The sequence below is a fragment of the Suncus etruscus genome, chromosome 17 (assembly GCF_024139225.1).
Source record: "Suncus etruscus isolate mSunEtr1 chromosome 17, mSunEtr1.pri.cur, whole genome shotgun sequence".
Lineage (NCBI taxonomy): Eukaryota > Metazoa > Chordata > Mammalia > Eulipotyphla > Soricidae > Suncus > Suncus etruscus.
In genome coordinates, this window is record NC_064864.1 from 74,474,361 (window position 1) to 74,491,037 (window position 16,677).

The 16,677-nt window shown below is 53.8% G+C and overlaps 1 protein-coding gene across 1 annotated transcript in view; it reads left to right on the forward strand.

Annotated features, from left to right (window-relative positions):
- Window positions 1-2,343: 2,343 nt before the first annotated feature.
- DLGAP2 (DLG associated protein 2) overlaps window positions 2,344-16,677 on the forward strand; it is a 116,456-nt gene continuing 102,122 nt past the window's right edge. The window contains exon 1 of the mRNA XM_049790329.1: window positions 2,344-2,722. The gene's annotated coding sequence lies outside the window, so the exon portion shown is untranslated. The remainder of the gene's footprint in view (window positions 2,723-16,677) is intronic.

Genomic DNA, 16,677 nt, shown 5'->3' on the forward strand with positions numbered 1-16,677 from the left:
GAGCGTATTTGAGTGTGTGTCTACATGACATGAGTGTATATCCATTCTGAGTGTATGATTATGACTAGGATCATGTTATGATTATGCGAGCGTTGTTTGTGTGAGTGTATATGTGAATATGCGACTGAGTATGAATGTGTTTGTGTGCACGAGTATGTAGGAGTGTGTGATTGTATAGGAGGCTTATAAGTATTCGTGAGTGTCTGAGATTGTGAGGATGTGTTTGGGCATGTGAGTGTGTGTATCTGTGTCTGAGTGAGCCTGTATGTGTGTCAGTGTTATCTGAGGGTGTATGAATCCGAGTGAGTTTATGAGTGTAGAGAGGGTGTCTGTGAGTGTAGTGTTAAATAATTAACGATGGTGGTGGATGGATGGAGGGATTTTTCTCTGCCATCCCAGGCCTCGTGGCTCCGCAATCCCCATTCAGCTGGCGGGTCCCAGGTTTAGGTGAACGGTGGAATCAGACTCATCCAGAGAGAGGCATCAGGAAGCATCAGCTTTATTCATGCCCTATCCACCACATGTGTGGCCTATATCATAACCTTTTAAACATTCAGCCATTCTTAGCTAGCCCTGCATCTTAACTCCTTTCAGCCATCTTCCCTTTGACCTCCATGCTGGCCAAAGACCAAAGGAGCCCATATCCCCTGGGTCAAAGACTCTATCTACCTTTTCCAAGACCCCTCCCAGGAATGGGCGGGATCTTGCAGGTAAGGTCAAGTTACGTAGGAAGAATGGAGGGATGAGGCTTCATGTGAGTTTTATAAGCCTATGTGAATGTTAGAGAAAACGAGTGCGAATGTGTGAATGTACTAGTATCTGAGCACGTATGAGCATGACTGTATGTCTGAATGTCTGAATACATGTGTCTATTAATGAGCATAAATTTGTGTCTGAGTATATAGGAATATATACGCGTACGAGTATATAGGTATGAGTGTGTAAGTGTATTTACGTGTGCTTGTGAGAATATGTGAGTTTGTGTTTGTGTATATGTGCGTTGAGTATGCGTGCATTTGTATGGCTATGTGCGTATATGAGTGAGCGTATGTGATTGTGTGTGTGTGTGTGAGTATGTATTGGAGTGTGTGTCTCAGTGTGTGATCACATAAGTATGCTTGAACAATGAGTGTTCGTGTGAGTGGAGAAGTGTGTGCAGGTGAGTTAGTTTGTGCATGAGGAGTTATGTGAGCATGTGTATGAGCATGTGAATGTATGAGTGTGATTATGAACATGTGTGTCAGTGCGTATCTGTGTGTGAGTGTGATGTGGGCGTGAGCATCTGTGTCATCCTACAGCAGCTCCACATGTGTGTGGTGTGGGCATCGTGGGGTTCTACTCAGCCCCCCAGCCACCCCATCCCCAGCACTTCTGCTCCTCTGCAGTGCTGTAAGGGGCAGGTGCCCTGCTCCACCCACACCATGCCTCGGGGGACACCAGGACACCCCACAAAACCATTACTCTAGCATTTGGGGGATGGTTTAGACAGACTGTGGGGTCTCTGTGGCATGAGCCCCCTTGGGCCTGGCCCTGTTCTCCCACTGGTACAGTCCAGGCTGGCTCCAGGCCCCTCTGGTTTCAGGAAGGGGCAGAGACCAGTGAGAGCATGGAGTGCCCTCCCATAGGGCCCTGGATCTGCTCTCAGGGCCCTGATACTCTATCACTGCCCTTTGCTGCTCTCAGGGAGGGGAAGGCTTAGGAACTGGGCCCCTCAAACACACACTGAGATTTTTCTGTCTCAGCACATGGGATGCTAGCATCTGCACTGAATCCCCTCCATGGACTTTGGCATTGAGGGGTCCCCCGGCCGTCCCTCCCGTGGCCTCCACTCAGCATCTGTCCTTGCTGTGTGAACCCAGAACAAGTCGGATGGCAGCGCCGTGGGCAGAGCCAGAGCTGGCACACAGGAGGCTGGCCCTGAGGCACTGATCAGCTGGAAGGGGCAGTGGGCCTGGGGGGAGGCCCAGGAGTCCCCTGGACATCTCATCCCTCTTGCCGTGAGCAAGAGGCATCTATGGCTGGGGTAACTACCACACCTGCTCTGTGCAAGCCCAGCTGCCTCCTCTCTCCCCGTGCGGGGGTCTTCCCACCAGGGCCACAGGGTCGGGGCTCCCAGCGGAGCGCCACACACCATGAGCACTGCTGCACAGTGGCATGCAGCCCACTTGCTCGTGGGGCTGTGTCGTCAGCCGGCTGACGCTCCGAGGAAGTTGCCCATTTATGGCTCCTAAGCAGTGATATCATCACAGTAGGTGGCTCCTGTCTAAACAGGCACCGTTTGTGAGATGAGATTACGGACATTCATTTGGAAAAAACAGGGCTGAGTGGCACCTGCTCCTGCGATCTATGTCCTGGGGGAGAGGCAGCTGCAGGGCAATGAAGGCGTCCGTCTCCATGGCTAATCTGATTAGCGCTGCTCAGGCGGGCGGCCCCCACGTCCACATGGAAGCAGGTCCAGATCCATGTTTTCGGTGAGGCTGGAATATATGGGACATGCATCGCCGTCCTATGCCTGCCACTGTGCTGCAGTGCACTCGTCGGGCAGAGCCACTGGCGGGCTGCTCCCAGCCCTGCTCCGCTGGCCCCATGGATACTCACTCCTGCGCCTCCAGCCATCCTCGTTGGCAATGACCTGAGCCTCCTCCAGTGCACGCCTTCCACCTGCCCAGAAGCTCTGCCCGAGTGCGGGGACGCCGTGGACCGTAGGACGGAGCCTGTCTTGGTGAGTCAGGTGGTCCAAGCCCCGCTCTGCTCCCTGGCAGTAAGTCGGCAGGCATGCCAGTCCCTGCTGCAGCTCCCCAGTTTTTGCACCCTGGCTTGTCCACATCCTCCCTCCAGCTGGGCTTGCTGCCTCCCGAGGGAACCGCTCAGGCGCGACTCAGCAGCATTCGCTCTCTGAGTCAGTGCTGGGCTCGGTGCAGGCAGCTTGGTCCCGGCAATGCTGCAGGCTCCAGAGCTGCCGGGATGCTTGCGTGTGTCATTCTGGGGAGGCATGTCCAGGCTCTATCAGCTGTTGTCCCCATGATGAGCCAGACCAGGCTCTGTCTGCACTGCGAGCCCTGCCTGGCCATGCTCCTTGTGCTGGCTCAGCCGCAGCTCTCAGCATGCCTTGGGGACCCAGTGAGTCAGACCCGCAGCTGCAGAAACCTCTGCTGGCGCTGTCAGTGGGGGTCACAGCCCTTCTGTGCCCCATCAGTGGTCACTTGTGCGGCCACCACCAGCTGCAGTGCCTGGAGGTAGTGAAGGGAGAGGTGGACTGGGAGGTCTGTGGGGGTTTGTGCCTGGCCAGCCTCAGCTCCTCCCCTCCCACAGGGCCGTCCCCGGTTTTGTCAGAGCTGACTGCTATAAGGGGATGGAGATATTATGGTTATGGGGTGGTGAGGGTCCCAGTGTTCCTGGGTCACCCCCAGCTCACTGCCAAAGCCTCACCTGCAGGGACTTTGTAGCGAAGGGGCAGCTAGTACCACAGGCTCACATGGACCGGTCAGCTTGGCCATGGTGGAGCTGGCCTGGGATGGGGCTTCTCTGCTTATCCGTGTCTCCGTGCAGAGTCCTTATGGACAGTCCCTGGCGGTGGGCACATCCACACATGTTCTCTGCACTTTGGGGGACACGCAGCCTTTCATCTGCTCAGAAAGCAGAAGCCCTGGGGTTCCCCTGCATTGTGAATCAGTTTGTCGAGCAACAAGTGCTCGTCCTGCATCCTTGTCACTCCTTCGCTGTGAGCCTCCGCCCAGGCCCCAAGAACCTCCTGCAGAGCCTCCCCACTGGCCACCGAGTGGTTGCCACATCCGAAGGCTCCTTCTGGGGCTATGCTCACACCTCCTGTTTTGGCGGTTCCCCTCTGGGATCCACAGCACTTGGTCTTTGCAGGATTGAATGTTACACACATATTTTCACATCATTTCCATGTGTGAGGACTAAAATGAGGGAATGACTGGAGTCACTGTACAGCTGGGACAGTCAGGGGCAGCCGAGTTCAGAGCCTGTACTCCTGGCAGTGAACCCGGCTGCTCACCGTGATTTACAAGACCCCGTTCACCCTGTAGAAGGGTAGTTTGCCAGAGCACATGACTTTTATGTCAACTGCTAATTCTATTGCTGCCTCTTCCTTCAGCAAGTCTGCACAATGTAGACTAGAGCGACCTCAAAGACCATGATGTCAGCAGAGGTGGAGCAGGGCCCAGCTCTGCTGACCCCAAAGTTGCAGCAAAGGCTCTTCTCGCCTTTACCTGCTGCAGCCTAGAGGGGTTGTTGGAAGGGGCAGGGACCATGCTGGCACCCGCATTCACTAGAACATGCTGTTGTGTGAACTAAGCATGCAAGACATGCAAGGTTCACTTCACATGTGAACACACATGGAGAACATGCAAACCAGCACACTCCATAAGAGAACATGTGAGCACGAACATGCCACACGGAGAACATGTGAGAATGCACACAGCACAGGAGAACATGTGAGCATACAATGTCACAGGGAGAACATGTGAACATGCACATGGCACATGGAGAATGTGTAAACACTCACCACACAGAGGGCATGTGAACATGCACACACAACACAGCAGACACAGAAACACACGCAGCATTCACACAGACCGCACACCCCTTGCACAGCTCATCCCCCTCACCCAGGGTCCCTGCACACGTGAGGGGCCCAGAAAGGACTTTCAGAGGTCGCTGTTCACCTCCAGTGTCATGTCCTCCAGTGTCGGGTCCGGAGCAGCGCCCCCTCCCACAAGCTGTGTTTGGGAGTCAGTGAAGGCAACTGAGTCCACTCGGCGCCCTCCCCTCTGCACATCATTCCCAGCCTCTGAGAGCTGCGTCTAGGGCCTCTGACTCAGTCAGTTATTTTCAAAGATGCCATAGCCGCCAGAAGTGGGATCATTGGGTCGTTATTGTGTCCGCGATTATTTCAAGATAATAAGTGGTAGTAAAATCAGCCATCTTCCCCGGCTGCTGTCGGAGAAAGGCCCAGCGCTGCTATTTCGGGAACATGCCGTCAGCAGTGTCCTGTGGCACCACCAGGAGAGACGTGGCTGGTGGAGGGAAAGGGCCTCGTGCGAGGGCCAAGGATGTGTTGCCACGTGGGCTTGCCGGGGGCCACCCAGCAGGAGCCAGAGGACCATGTGGAGCTGAAAATGATAGTGGGTCAGCCAGCTGGTGCAGGAGACTCTTGTGTCTGTCATTTGTCACAACCCAGTGCTTGGGCCTGTGGGAGCTGTGCTGGGGGTCCTGGGATGCTCATAGTTTTCATCTAGGGCTACTCTTCCCTCACTCAAACAGTTTTCCAAGTTCAGGTTTGATGGGCACAGATGCTCGTACCATGGGTCTCTCTGTCCCTTGCTCTCATCCTCATCCCTGACCCCACACACCACCTATAAGGTGGGCCCAAGTAGGCTCAGCCTGTGGTGACACAGTGCTGGGTCCTAGCAGGCGAGCAAACACCGGCTCTCTATGGCCTCACTCTGCATCTCTAGCTGCCCAGAGGACCAGCCTGCGGCTTCCTTTCAGCTGCTAATGCTGGGCTGTGGGCAGCATGGAACAGACAAGGCCACTGGCCACCTCTGCCCTCCCTGGCTGTCTCGACTCTGGGGTGAGCTTGTCCCCAGTGTAGGGTGCCTGCCGGCATGACCCCATGGCTCCGTGACACTGCTGCACTCTCTGCCCAGAGTGTTCCCTGCCTCGCTCTGCTCTTAGCTGCACAGCTGGGCTGTGCCCGGCTGATTCCAGGATGGGAGGCGTGGTCCTCAGTTTATCAACACTCATGTTTGCTACTGACATTCTGCAGAGGTGGGGCAGTGTGGGCTCCCAGCTGTGATGCTGGTGCCCAGCACTGTCCATTCCTTCTGTTTTCCTTACACCCTTCCCTGCCAGCCTATACAGTGGATCCAAGGGCTGAAGAGCTGATTCTCACTGGGCACCCATGATCCCTGAGTAGTAAGAGATGCCATCCCTGCTGGTGGTTCTGAACCATACTTCTGTGCTGGAGAGTAAAGTGGGGTGCAGCTGGTCAGAGGGTGGAGGGATTTTGCTGCCCTCCCAGTCATTGGTGCCCCCAGAACTCTGAGAATCAAGATCATGGTGAGGAGCAGAGGTCTGGGGACGTACCCAGCCTTTCGGGCAGGTCCCTGGAACCCCCTATCAGAGCCATGGGCCTGATGTGACCCAGCAATGTTAAGGAGTTTGAAGTCCCCAAATCACATTTACTAGGCATTTTGGGGTGGGGGTTGAGCCAGATATGGCAGTTCTCAGGGGTTACTCCTGGCTCTGCACTCAGAAATTACTCCTGAGAGGCTGGAGCAATGGTGCAGCGGTAGGGCATTTGCCTTGCACGCGGCTGACCCAGGACAGACTGCGGTTTGATGCCCCGGCGTCCTGTATACTTCCCCAAGCCAGGAGAGATTTCGGAGCACAGAGCCAGGAGTAACCCCTGAGAACCACTGGGTGTGGCCCAAAAATTAAAAAAAAGGGAAAAAAAGTAATCACCCATGAGAAGGCTTGGGGGACAGTATGGGATGCTGGGGATAAAACTTGGGTTGGCCATGTGCAAGGCAAACACTGTGCTTTCCCTCTGGCCCCTGTGAGGCAACTCTTTAAGCAAAATCGATGGGGGCCAGGGAGAGGGAGAGAGGAAGACAGACAGTGCAATATGTCCCTTACCCCAGGATCCTCCCCACGCCTGCAGGGGATCTGGGTCTATCAGGGGTCCTCCAACTTTTTCAACAGGGGGCCAGTTCACTGTCCCTCAGACCATTGGAGGGGCTGACTCTAGTAAACACAAAACTTATGAATGAATTCTTATGCACACTGCATAGATCTTATTTTGCAATGAAGAGACAAAACAGATACAAATACAATATGTGGCCCGCAGGCCAGAGTTTGAGGACCACTGGTAGATACTGCAAAAGTGGACACAAAGCAGCTCATGTGTCAATTGTGCTGCTCCATTCCCAGAGCCTCAGGTCTAAGACCCTCAGTTCTATCCTCCTTCTCCCGGACCTCTGCCATGCACATGTGTGCCACACACAGATGGTGGGCAGGCACTCAGACACACTCACTGGCTGGAGTCCAGACTCACCTGAGCACCAATGCCCGCCTCCAGTGCAGATGCTGCACCTTTGCTCTGCTGTGGTCGATGCTGGGGCTGAGGACTAGGAGAGAGGAGTGCAGCAGGGTGCCAAACCAAGGGAGTGGAAGAGCACCCTGGTCCCTGGGGGACCCCGGAAGAGCCCCAGAGATGCCCCTGCAGTAAGAGGGGAAGGGAAGCACTAGAACACAGTAGCCACACTGGGCACTGAGTGTTTGCTCTGTGCTGGAAAGATGCGTCCATCTCTTCCTCACCAGGACAGCTGGGGATTGGGCGTCTGTGCTGTTTGCATTCAGAGCAGATTTTCCTTCTTCCAATTGCCCCGATTTCAGGGTGGAGAGGGGCGTCTGCTTTGGGGATATGGACTTTGTCCCTCTCGTGGCCTTCGGGGATGTTCGTAAGAAGTGGCAGCACATAGGAGGCCAGGACACAGGACAGGGCAGCACATGTGGCCTGTGCTGCTCCTTCCGTGGGACAGTGGGATTGTACTGTTTTCAGGGGGACATGGTCTCTGTGCCCCAGAAGCTCACTGGACCAGCTCAGGAATCTGCTATCCTGGGGACTGTCCTGGGACCGAGGTTGGGGCTGAGCTAGGGACAGACCTGGGGGCTATGGTGTTGGGATAGGGCGTGGCACTGGTTGGCAGGGCCTGGTGCTCTTGGGCGGGGCGGGGCCTTCTGGGCTCCTTGCTGGCCTCTCCCACAGCCCCTTTAGCCTGGCCCGTGCTTTGGGGAACGAGCAATGCAGCAACAATGAGCTGTGCGTGCTCTGGGCTCCCTGTGGTAGCACAGCAGCCAGGACTTGGACAACGTGGGATCATCCCTCTTCTCTCTGCCGCATTCCCTGCCCTGATTCACTTGTACCCTTTGATTGACTCTGACATGAAACGCATCTTTTCTTATGGCCTTTGTGAATGGCACAGCCTGTGGACAGGTGCCAGCTTGTTCCCACTGTTTACATATATTTTTCATATTTCTCTGCCGTGTGTTCTCAGATTCCCACTTGCTCAGGCCAAGGAGGCAAGCTTCAGAGCAGGGGACCCTTCTAAGGATCTGCGAAGGCCAAATAGGGTGTAGAGTCCCTGTCACCTGTGTCTCCTCTGCAGTGGGCATCAGGACAGGCCCTCGGCGTCATCCCTGTGGGGTCTCCACAGGAATGGGTGCTGGTGGGCTGTGAGTCTCCGGGCAGCGGTGAGCTGCCAGACCCACCCAGCTTCGTCCTCTCCTGAACCCTGCAGCGTGGGGCACTGTGCCCAGCTGGAAAGGTTCCTGCCTTAGTTCATCTTGGTTCGTCTCCTTCTGGGCACTGTGAGCACACATGGCAGGCGTGGAACAGCTTTGGATGTGGCTTCAAGGCACGCACCTTGTCCTTTTTGGGATGTATCACCCCGTGGCATTTTTCCTGGCTGCTTGCTGCAGCACTGGTGGCTGCGCTCTACCCCTGAAGGGACTGTGCCTGTACACTGGCCCCTCCTCCCTCCCCTCTTCTCCACCCCTTCTCCTGCCCCCTCTACTCTTCTCTCCTCCTCTCTTCCAGTTCCTCTTCTCCATGTACCTCCTCTCCTCCCTCCTTTTCTCCCCTCTCCCCTCCCTCCTGGAGCTCTATTTCTCTGACACAGCCTTGACCAGGATGTGTAAATCACCTCATGCACTTTATCTCTTGCCCTAGGTCAGGGGTGGTGAACACGCGGCTTGGCTCTTGGCTCCTAGCCAAAATGAATGCGGCTCTTTGCCTCTTATCATTATTTTGTATACTGTGGCTCTTTGCCAAGTTTGGATTTTTGTTATGCTGCTTCTGAGGAGGAGGGACCTCTGAGGAGAGATCTCCGAGCGGGTAGTCCCGCCCCCAGGTTGCATCATCCGGTCTCCCATCCCTCGTAAACAACAAACAACAGGCCAGCGAGCCGGGGGACCCATGTGTCACATGTTGTGTCACATCTTGCCATGAGTTCTTAGTGTGGAGGACGCAGCACACCCTCACCATCACTGCAGGATTTTTACCCTCACTCAAAATGGCAAAATGCAATATGTGTTGAATAGATTATTGTTAAAATTAGATGCTTTTGTGTGAATATTTGTCTGTTTTGGCAGTTACTGCGTGGTGTGGCTCTCTGACTCTCACATTTTAAAATTTTTGCTCTTTGTGTCGAACTTGTTTGCCACCCCTGCCCTAGGTGAACGAGTCTGAATCAAGGTGCGCATGAAATAATCCAAACCAGGCTGAGTCTGACAATCTTCTACCTAGTATGGAGCTCACTGCCTGCCAGAACTGCCATTTTTATTGAGTACAGAGATCACCCATGGGTGGCGCAGTAAACCCACCCAGGTTTACAAGTAAGACGATCTTTGTTTTGGGTGAAACCCAGTTGTAAACAGATACAAAGAAACCAGGGATAAACTTTGTTTTAGGAAAAAAAAGGTGTAACCCAACAAGGATGGTCAGCACCTCAGTGGCTGTCTTCCTGAGTGTCCCTCCTACTCACCCAAGGAGTGGGTTGGTCTTGGGCAGGCACTGGGGCTACATTGGGGGTCTCCCCACACTGGGGTGTTCTGTCTCACATTGGGGGTCCCCACACTGCCAGCTGCCCTGCACTGCTAGCCACGTAGTCACTCACATTGAACATCTGCTGGCTGGCACCTGGACATGTGGGGTGGCCTGGCTTGTCCGATGTCTGCAAGGCTGCAATGAGACCTGTCCTTGCAGCTTGACTCCTGGGGTGGCAAGAGATCCCTTGGGTCTGCAGGGCAGTGTCCCTTCCCAGAGGAGCTTCTGTGGTCCTCTGCCCTGTAGGGCAAAGCCCTAAGAAGCCCTGGGACACCCAGCCAGGCCAGGGAACTCAGTGTCCCCACAGGGGCTCGGGCTCCTCCTATGGGTTGGTCATCGAGGAGAGTACACGGCTAGTGGGTTCAGGTGACTTGGGGCAGGCTGAGGCTGCTGCTGGGACAGGCTGGCTAGGAACTGCTGAGGGTGAGGGGTTATCCCAGGCCCTGCATAGGGGGAGCTTCACGGGTGTTCAAGCCTGGATGGGGCCTCCTGCAGGTGGGCAGACATCCCCCATGGCCTGCCCATCTCCCCTGGAACTGCCCATTGGCCTATGCTGGGCATATGGGTGCAGTGGCCTCATTCCCTGAGTGTCAGTCCTGATGCCATCACAGGGGTGAGATATGTCTGTGGATATTTCCCCACAGTGCCTGACCCTCTCATGGGTGCTGATAATGGAAGGTTCTGCTGGCGCCTGGGCCTTTGTTCTGCAGATCCAGCTCTCCCATTTCCTGGGTTCTCCATCTGAGGACCAGGGTGATTTCCGGAATGGGAGCACTACGGCTGTGCTGATAGGTTAAGGATGCCACGTGGCATTACCGGGCATGAGGTTTGGCACATTATAGTTGAAATGCAGCTTTATTGGGTTATCATCACACCCTAATTAAACTGGCATCAGCATGTCCCATTTTATTCTGTAACTCGTAGAAGGAGCCCTTGCCCTATTTCCCTTGCTGTGCCCAGTGGTAGCATGGTCCTACGCCTCGTGGAATGGCCTGTGTCCTATGAGGGTCTCGACCACCCCTCCCAGCACAGGACCCTCAAGGTCATCAGCCATTTGTACCCCAATACGTCTATCTGTTGACAGCGGCAAAGGGTGTGGCAAAAAACTGAGACAGGCACTTGCAGAGTGGCTGGTTCTGTGGGTGCCAAGCTCAACTCTCTGCAACAGGATGGATGTGACTTCTCTGAGGTCTGTTATGGGCCTCACTCTAGGACCGTGCACAGAGTGGCAGGAGAAGGGCCTCTAGACAGAAGGAGAGGCCTTCCTCCCTGTGCCAACAGCCCTGCAGATGGTTCTGTGCCCACTGCAAGCCCAGGGCACCTTCAGTATGTTCCCAGGCTCCTGGGCATGGAGGGCTTAGTGATATGATGTCTGCAGGAAGACAGTCTTGTGAGTTTTGTGCAAAAGCAAGAAAAGATTTTCCCCATTCTTAGGTCTTTTCTTTGCCTTTTTTGGTCCCTCTGGGTCTTTGTGCTTGTGTATTCTTCTGTTGAAGAGCGTGCTTTTGGAAGATAGTTGTAGGATCCTTCTACAGTGTGCACAGAGAAAGGGTTATCTGTGGGTCGGTGCTCAGGCACTCAGCTCACTCTCAGAATCCTTTTCCCACAGAGACATGTGTGCAGGCCTCACAGGGTGCCAGTATGTGTTGGAGAAGATGAGAGGGCATATGTGAGAGTGGGGAGCCGAGGAGCCTCACCCCCTGAGCTCTCTCCTCAGCCCCTAGGAAGTTGCCTTTTAACGTGCCCTATGGTGGATGGACTCAGATTAGGTGGAAATTCTCAAGTATGTATCAGAAATTAATTGACTGAGATACAGTCCTGGGAACTGGGTTTGTCAGAGTGGGAGCTGTGTTTGATTAGAGACCCATATACTCTGAGGAGGCTGGGGCAAAGGCGATTCCACAGAGGGTTTCATGAGGGGTGTGGAGCAAGACCATCACAGTCCTCCTGTGTCCACAAAGAGGCCACGTGGCCATTCTCACAGGACCCTGAAGAGCCCTTGTCTCTACTCGCCTGAGAAAGTCTCACTGGATCTTCATGCCGTGGGCACTGCTTCTTCATCTGTGGTCTGGGTGCTGGCATCCGGCTGTCTGGTTCAAGAGCAGCTGAACATTTATTCCTTCGAGCCCCTCAACTGTCAGTATTGGGCCGGGCCTAGATGTTTCCTGCTCTTGTGGTCACCAAACCCAAGTGTGGGGTGGAAGTGGTGTGTGCAGTCTTCTGTAGGAGTCCGTGGCTCAGCTAAAGGGGGTTTCTCAGCTGTCATAGGGAGCTGCCCCTCATCAGCCCATGTGACTCCCTCCTTCTTGCCCCAGAAGGAGGGAAGGCTTGGCTGTGCCTGTGTGCAGGGTGGGTTCTGAGCACACCTTGCACACTGCTTCCAGAGATAGTGTGAGTGTGGGACTCGATGGCAAGCAGGGGTGCCTCCTGCTGTTCCCCAGTATGGCTCCAGCTTTACCATAGGCCTTTCCTCTTCCTGATACTAGTGACACCCCAACTCTCAGTCTGTCTTTTCCAGCATTTTCTATGAAGTCTGACAGGTTATCTTGCTGACAGGAAAAGTCCTTATAGAATGATGAGCAGGGCACTGGCTTGGGGGATGGAGCACAGGGTTTGCATGCAGGAATCTTGGATCCCAGCCCTGACCTGTGCACCCCACCCCAGCATGTAACCTGGGGTGCAGTTCCCAGATGTGCTCTATGCTCTCTGTTGTCTTCTGACATGTGTGACATCTGGTCAGCAACCTTTCCACTGGGCTGTTTCCAGTTATCTCCCTGTCCAGGTGTGGAAGGAGCAGAGGGATAGCACACAGAACTGATCTATTTAGGCCATGGCACACTGGTCCCATACACTGATGCAAAGGTCACTAGTGTTCTGTCCCTGCCAGTAGGTATGGTAGTCTTGTCTGTGGGCGTGATCACCCAGCTGTGGGTGTGGCCATTCAGGCTGTGAGTAAAGTCTGCCTACCAATGAGTATAGGAACCCTGCCTGTGGACATGGCCACCCTGACTAAGGGCGTGGCCACCAGATGCCTGTGGGGTACTGGACAGTACTGTGGGTGGGATTTTCTGTGTGGCACCATGGAGGGTGAGAGGCAGGTCTGCAGGAGCACTGGAGTGACTGGGCAGTGTGTGTGTCTGTGTTTGTGCCCATGTATGTACATGCAGACCTGTGAGAGACGCATAAAGGGAGCAGGGGACAGCAGGTGTTAGCTCCTCAGGGCAGATCAGACACCAGGACACTGAGCTCTGCATCTCAGACCTCCCACTGTGGACTCACGCCATGGACACTGCTCTGCAGCCATCCCCAAATGAAGCGTTGACCACGTTCACATCTGCCTCAGACTGGCACTGGTGGGTAGCACCCGGCTTCTGGGTCATCCCGATGGATGCACGCTTTGTTGTGAAGGGCTGGGCCCGGTGATTCCAACCATGAGGCAGCTTTACTTACCAGAGGTATTGGCATCGCACATTGTAAATTGTCTGCAGACCTGGGGAAATCGGGGCAAGAACACATGCCAGTCACCTGCGGGCTGCCTCGCTCTGGCAGCTAGGGGTACTCATAGGTTCCAGCATTCGAGGGAGATGGCCCAGGTGGGCAGGTGGAGTGGTCTGGCTGTCAGGGGCAGAGGGGACCTGCCAGCCAAGAGGACAATCATTCACCTCAGTATGCAAATATTTTGCCACTGCAGGTTGACGCATCGAGGCAGCTCAACTATAATCACACTCTAAAAATGATTTCTCCCCTGCACTTTTGCCTTTTGAAGGCCGTGAAGTGTTCACAATTAATCTTGGGTGGGGGGAAATCAAGTATTTATGGGGAAACAGAACACTTCTGGTACAATTAATTCTGTTTTTCTGGGGAAAAAAAAATCTTTCAAGAGCTTTTCTCTGTTTTCTGCTGAGGCTGAGAATGTTCAGTCCTCTGACAAGATCACACTTTCAATGATCCTGTTTCCATGGAGACACCAATCAGCTGTAGGTTGAGTCCTTTTGCTTTCTTCCTGTCCTTCAGTGTGTACACTGAGTGTCCAGTGGTCCCAGAAACCCCCATCCTCTGTGCCTGATATGGCCCAAGGCACCATGCCAGTGTGCCTTATCTCAGACCCAGGGCTGAACTGGGGAGGAGTGTTCGCAGTAGCAGATAGAAGGTTCGCTGTGCCTCCTCTCTGGGATTTCTAAAGTGTGGACACAGATCCAGGAACTGGGGGAGTGCCGAGCTTCTGTCAGGACTATGTCTGGGGGACCCATGTCTCCTCTGTCTGTGTACACGGGAAAAATGCACCCATCTGCCCAGCATGGCCTGAGTCCAGGACCTCCACTGCCACACAGGTCCCATAAGCCCCCTGGGGCAGTTTTTAAGGTGAACCTGGGTCCTCCCAGTTGGAAGAACTGCGTGATGCCATGATGGTGTTTATTTGACTCCAGCTCCCAATGGTCAGATGTATAGAAACATGCTATGGCTTTCCCTGCCCAAAGGACTTCTCATGCAAGGAGGATCTGTGGCCTTCTGGCAAGCTCAGGGGTGTTTGAAGGCACAGGCACCGTGGTATCTGCCTGTGGAGAAGTGGAATTATGACCAATGTCCAGGTGGTCAGCTTTTGAGATGTCACATGCTGAGATGGTCACTGTGGAGACAAAGCACCATGGCCATATGTTTAGAGACGGAACAGTGGTCGAGATGCCCTGTTGACCTGTGGACACTGGGCTACCAGCTTTTCTTTTTCCTCTTGCTGTGGTCACCACAGGAATGAGACCTGCGTTGCTTGTCACTGTGAGAGCTGCCCAGTGGGGACAAGGAGGGGCCTCTACCCATCATATGGGGAGGAACACACGATGTCATCAGGACATTCTCTGAGGGCAGAGGCAAACATCCTGGAGCTCTGGCACTACTGGCACCCCTGACAGCTGGCATTGCGTTGGGAGCACCTGAGTATCTGAAACTTTGATTGGACTTGGGGCAGTTCCTCTGGGATGCTCTTCCCAGAGGGCTTTAGGGAATCAGTATTTTCTATATCACGTTGAAAGCCTTCATAACAATCAGGGAAACTAGGAGTGATCTGCGGGATGTGAGACATCCCACCAGGAGAGAAGGTGATTGTTTTTGAAAATGGGTATCTATTTTGAGTCTAAGATAAGCAGAGGAAAAGGGAGGGATGATCCAGGATGGTCTCACCTTATAGAGTCCCATGCCTTCAGGCAGTGTTCCTTAGGGCCTCGATGGTGAACCTATGGCACGAGTGCCAGTAGTGGCACGAGAAGGCCTTGCAGCTGGCACGCAGGAAGGTCTGCAATTAAGATATGTGGTGCAGTGGGAGGCAAGTGTGCCGGTGTCTGCTTTGCAGCTCACCTGGCAACAGGGCCGGACTGGCCATTGGGAGGACCGGGCATTGTGTGGCAGTTTGGCACTCGGGCTCAAAAAGGTTAGCCATCGCTACTTTCGGGCGAGAGAAAAGACTCTGACTAGAAATAGGAGCCACATTTCCACAGTGAGAGCTGCGTACACCTGAGCAAGTGGAGAGCTTGATTGAAATCATTTGCCCTGTGGCAAGGCAGCTTGGCAATTGGACATTGGGAAGAGTGAGGATGGAATCTCGAACTAGGCTGTGTCTTCTGGTCGCTCCATCTCGAACATCTTGCAGATTGAGCCGCCTGAACCTCACACTTCCTTCTCCATGTGCATGGATTCGCATTTAAGATCCTTGGGTTAATAATGTCATTTAATAATTACGTAGTGTCAAAGGCTGTACTAGAAAATTGAGGCAGGCTGTGGAACCAGAGGGTGCATTCCAAGGCACATTCTCAGACAGTGCTTAGGACTGTGCAGTAGGCCGAGTCCTTGCCGTACCTGTCTGCCTCTTCCCTTGCCACAAGCATCGCTGGTGTGACTACAGGTAGGTAGGCACAGTGGAGGTGCTGTGAGGAATTAGCGGCCCAACAGAGAGACTGGACTGGAACACGGATCTGTATGTCTTGGAGGTGATTGCACTTTAAATCAATTTCTTTTTTTTTTCTTTTTCTTTTTTTTTTTTGTTTTTTGGGTCACACCCGGCAGTGTTCAGGGGTTATTCTTGGCTCCAGGCTCAGAAATTGCTCCTGGCAGGCACGGGGGACCATATGGGACGCCGGAATTTGAACCGATGACCTCCTGCATGAAAGGCAAACGCCTTACCTCCATGCTATCTCTCCGCCCCTTAAATCAATTTCTTAAAGCAACCCATTAAACCAAAGCTCTCAGTTGCTTTCTAGCATCCCTGTATTTTGCTAGTGTGGTTTCTGGACTGGGCAGATGTGGTCAGCTTTGCGCCCACCAACTCCTAGGACCCACAAAGATTAGAGTGGCCCACATATTAGCAGTTTATATCTTCCCTGATTTGGCTTTATGCAGTTTATTCCTCTTTTTTGCCTTCAAAGTTTATTGTGTACAATATATAGAAAGTGCTAGGCTCAAAAACACCAATTAGTCTAGCTGCTTACAGGGTCTGACCTTTTGTAGGATGCACACACTTTTGTTCCTGTGCCTCAAATGCTGCAGGCACATGAAGGCTGTGGGGTGGGCTGGCAGGTATGTCTTTTTTTCCCCAGCATAAGTGCTTGGTAGGCTTAGGTTTTTGTTTTTTGTTTTTTGTTTTTTTGTTTGTTTGTTTGTTTTTGGGTCACACCCGGCGGTACTCAGGGGTTACTCCTGGCTGTCTGCTCAGAAATAGCTCCTGGCAGGCACGGGGGACCATATGGGACGCCGGGACTCAAACCAACCACCTTTGGTCCTGGATCGGCTGCTTGCAAGGCAAACGCCGCTGTGCTATCTCTCCGGGCCCACTTATTCTTATTTATTCTTCACCGCTACCCTACCTGCTACAGATCCATTTTTTGGTTTTTGGGCCACACCCGGCGGTGCTCAGGGGTTACTCCTGGCTGTCTGCTGGCAGGCACGGGGGACCATCTGGGACACCGGGATTTGAACCAACCACCTTTGGTCCTGGATCAGCTGCTTGCAAGGCAAACGCCGCTGTGCTATCTCTCCGGGCCCGGTAGGCTTAGTTT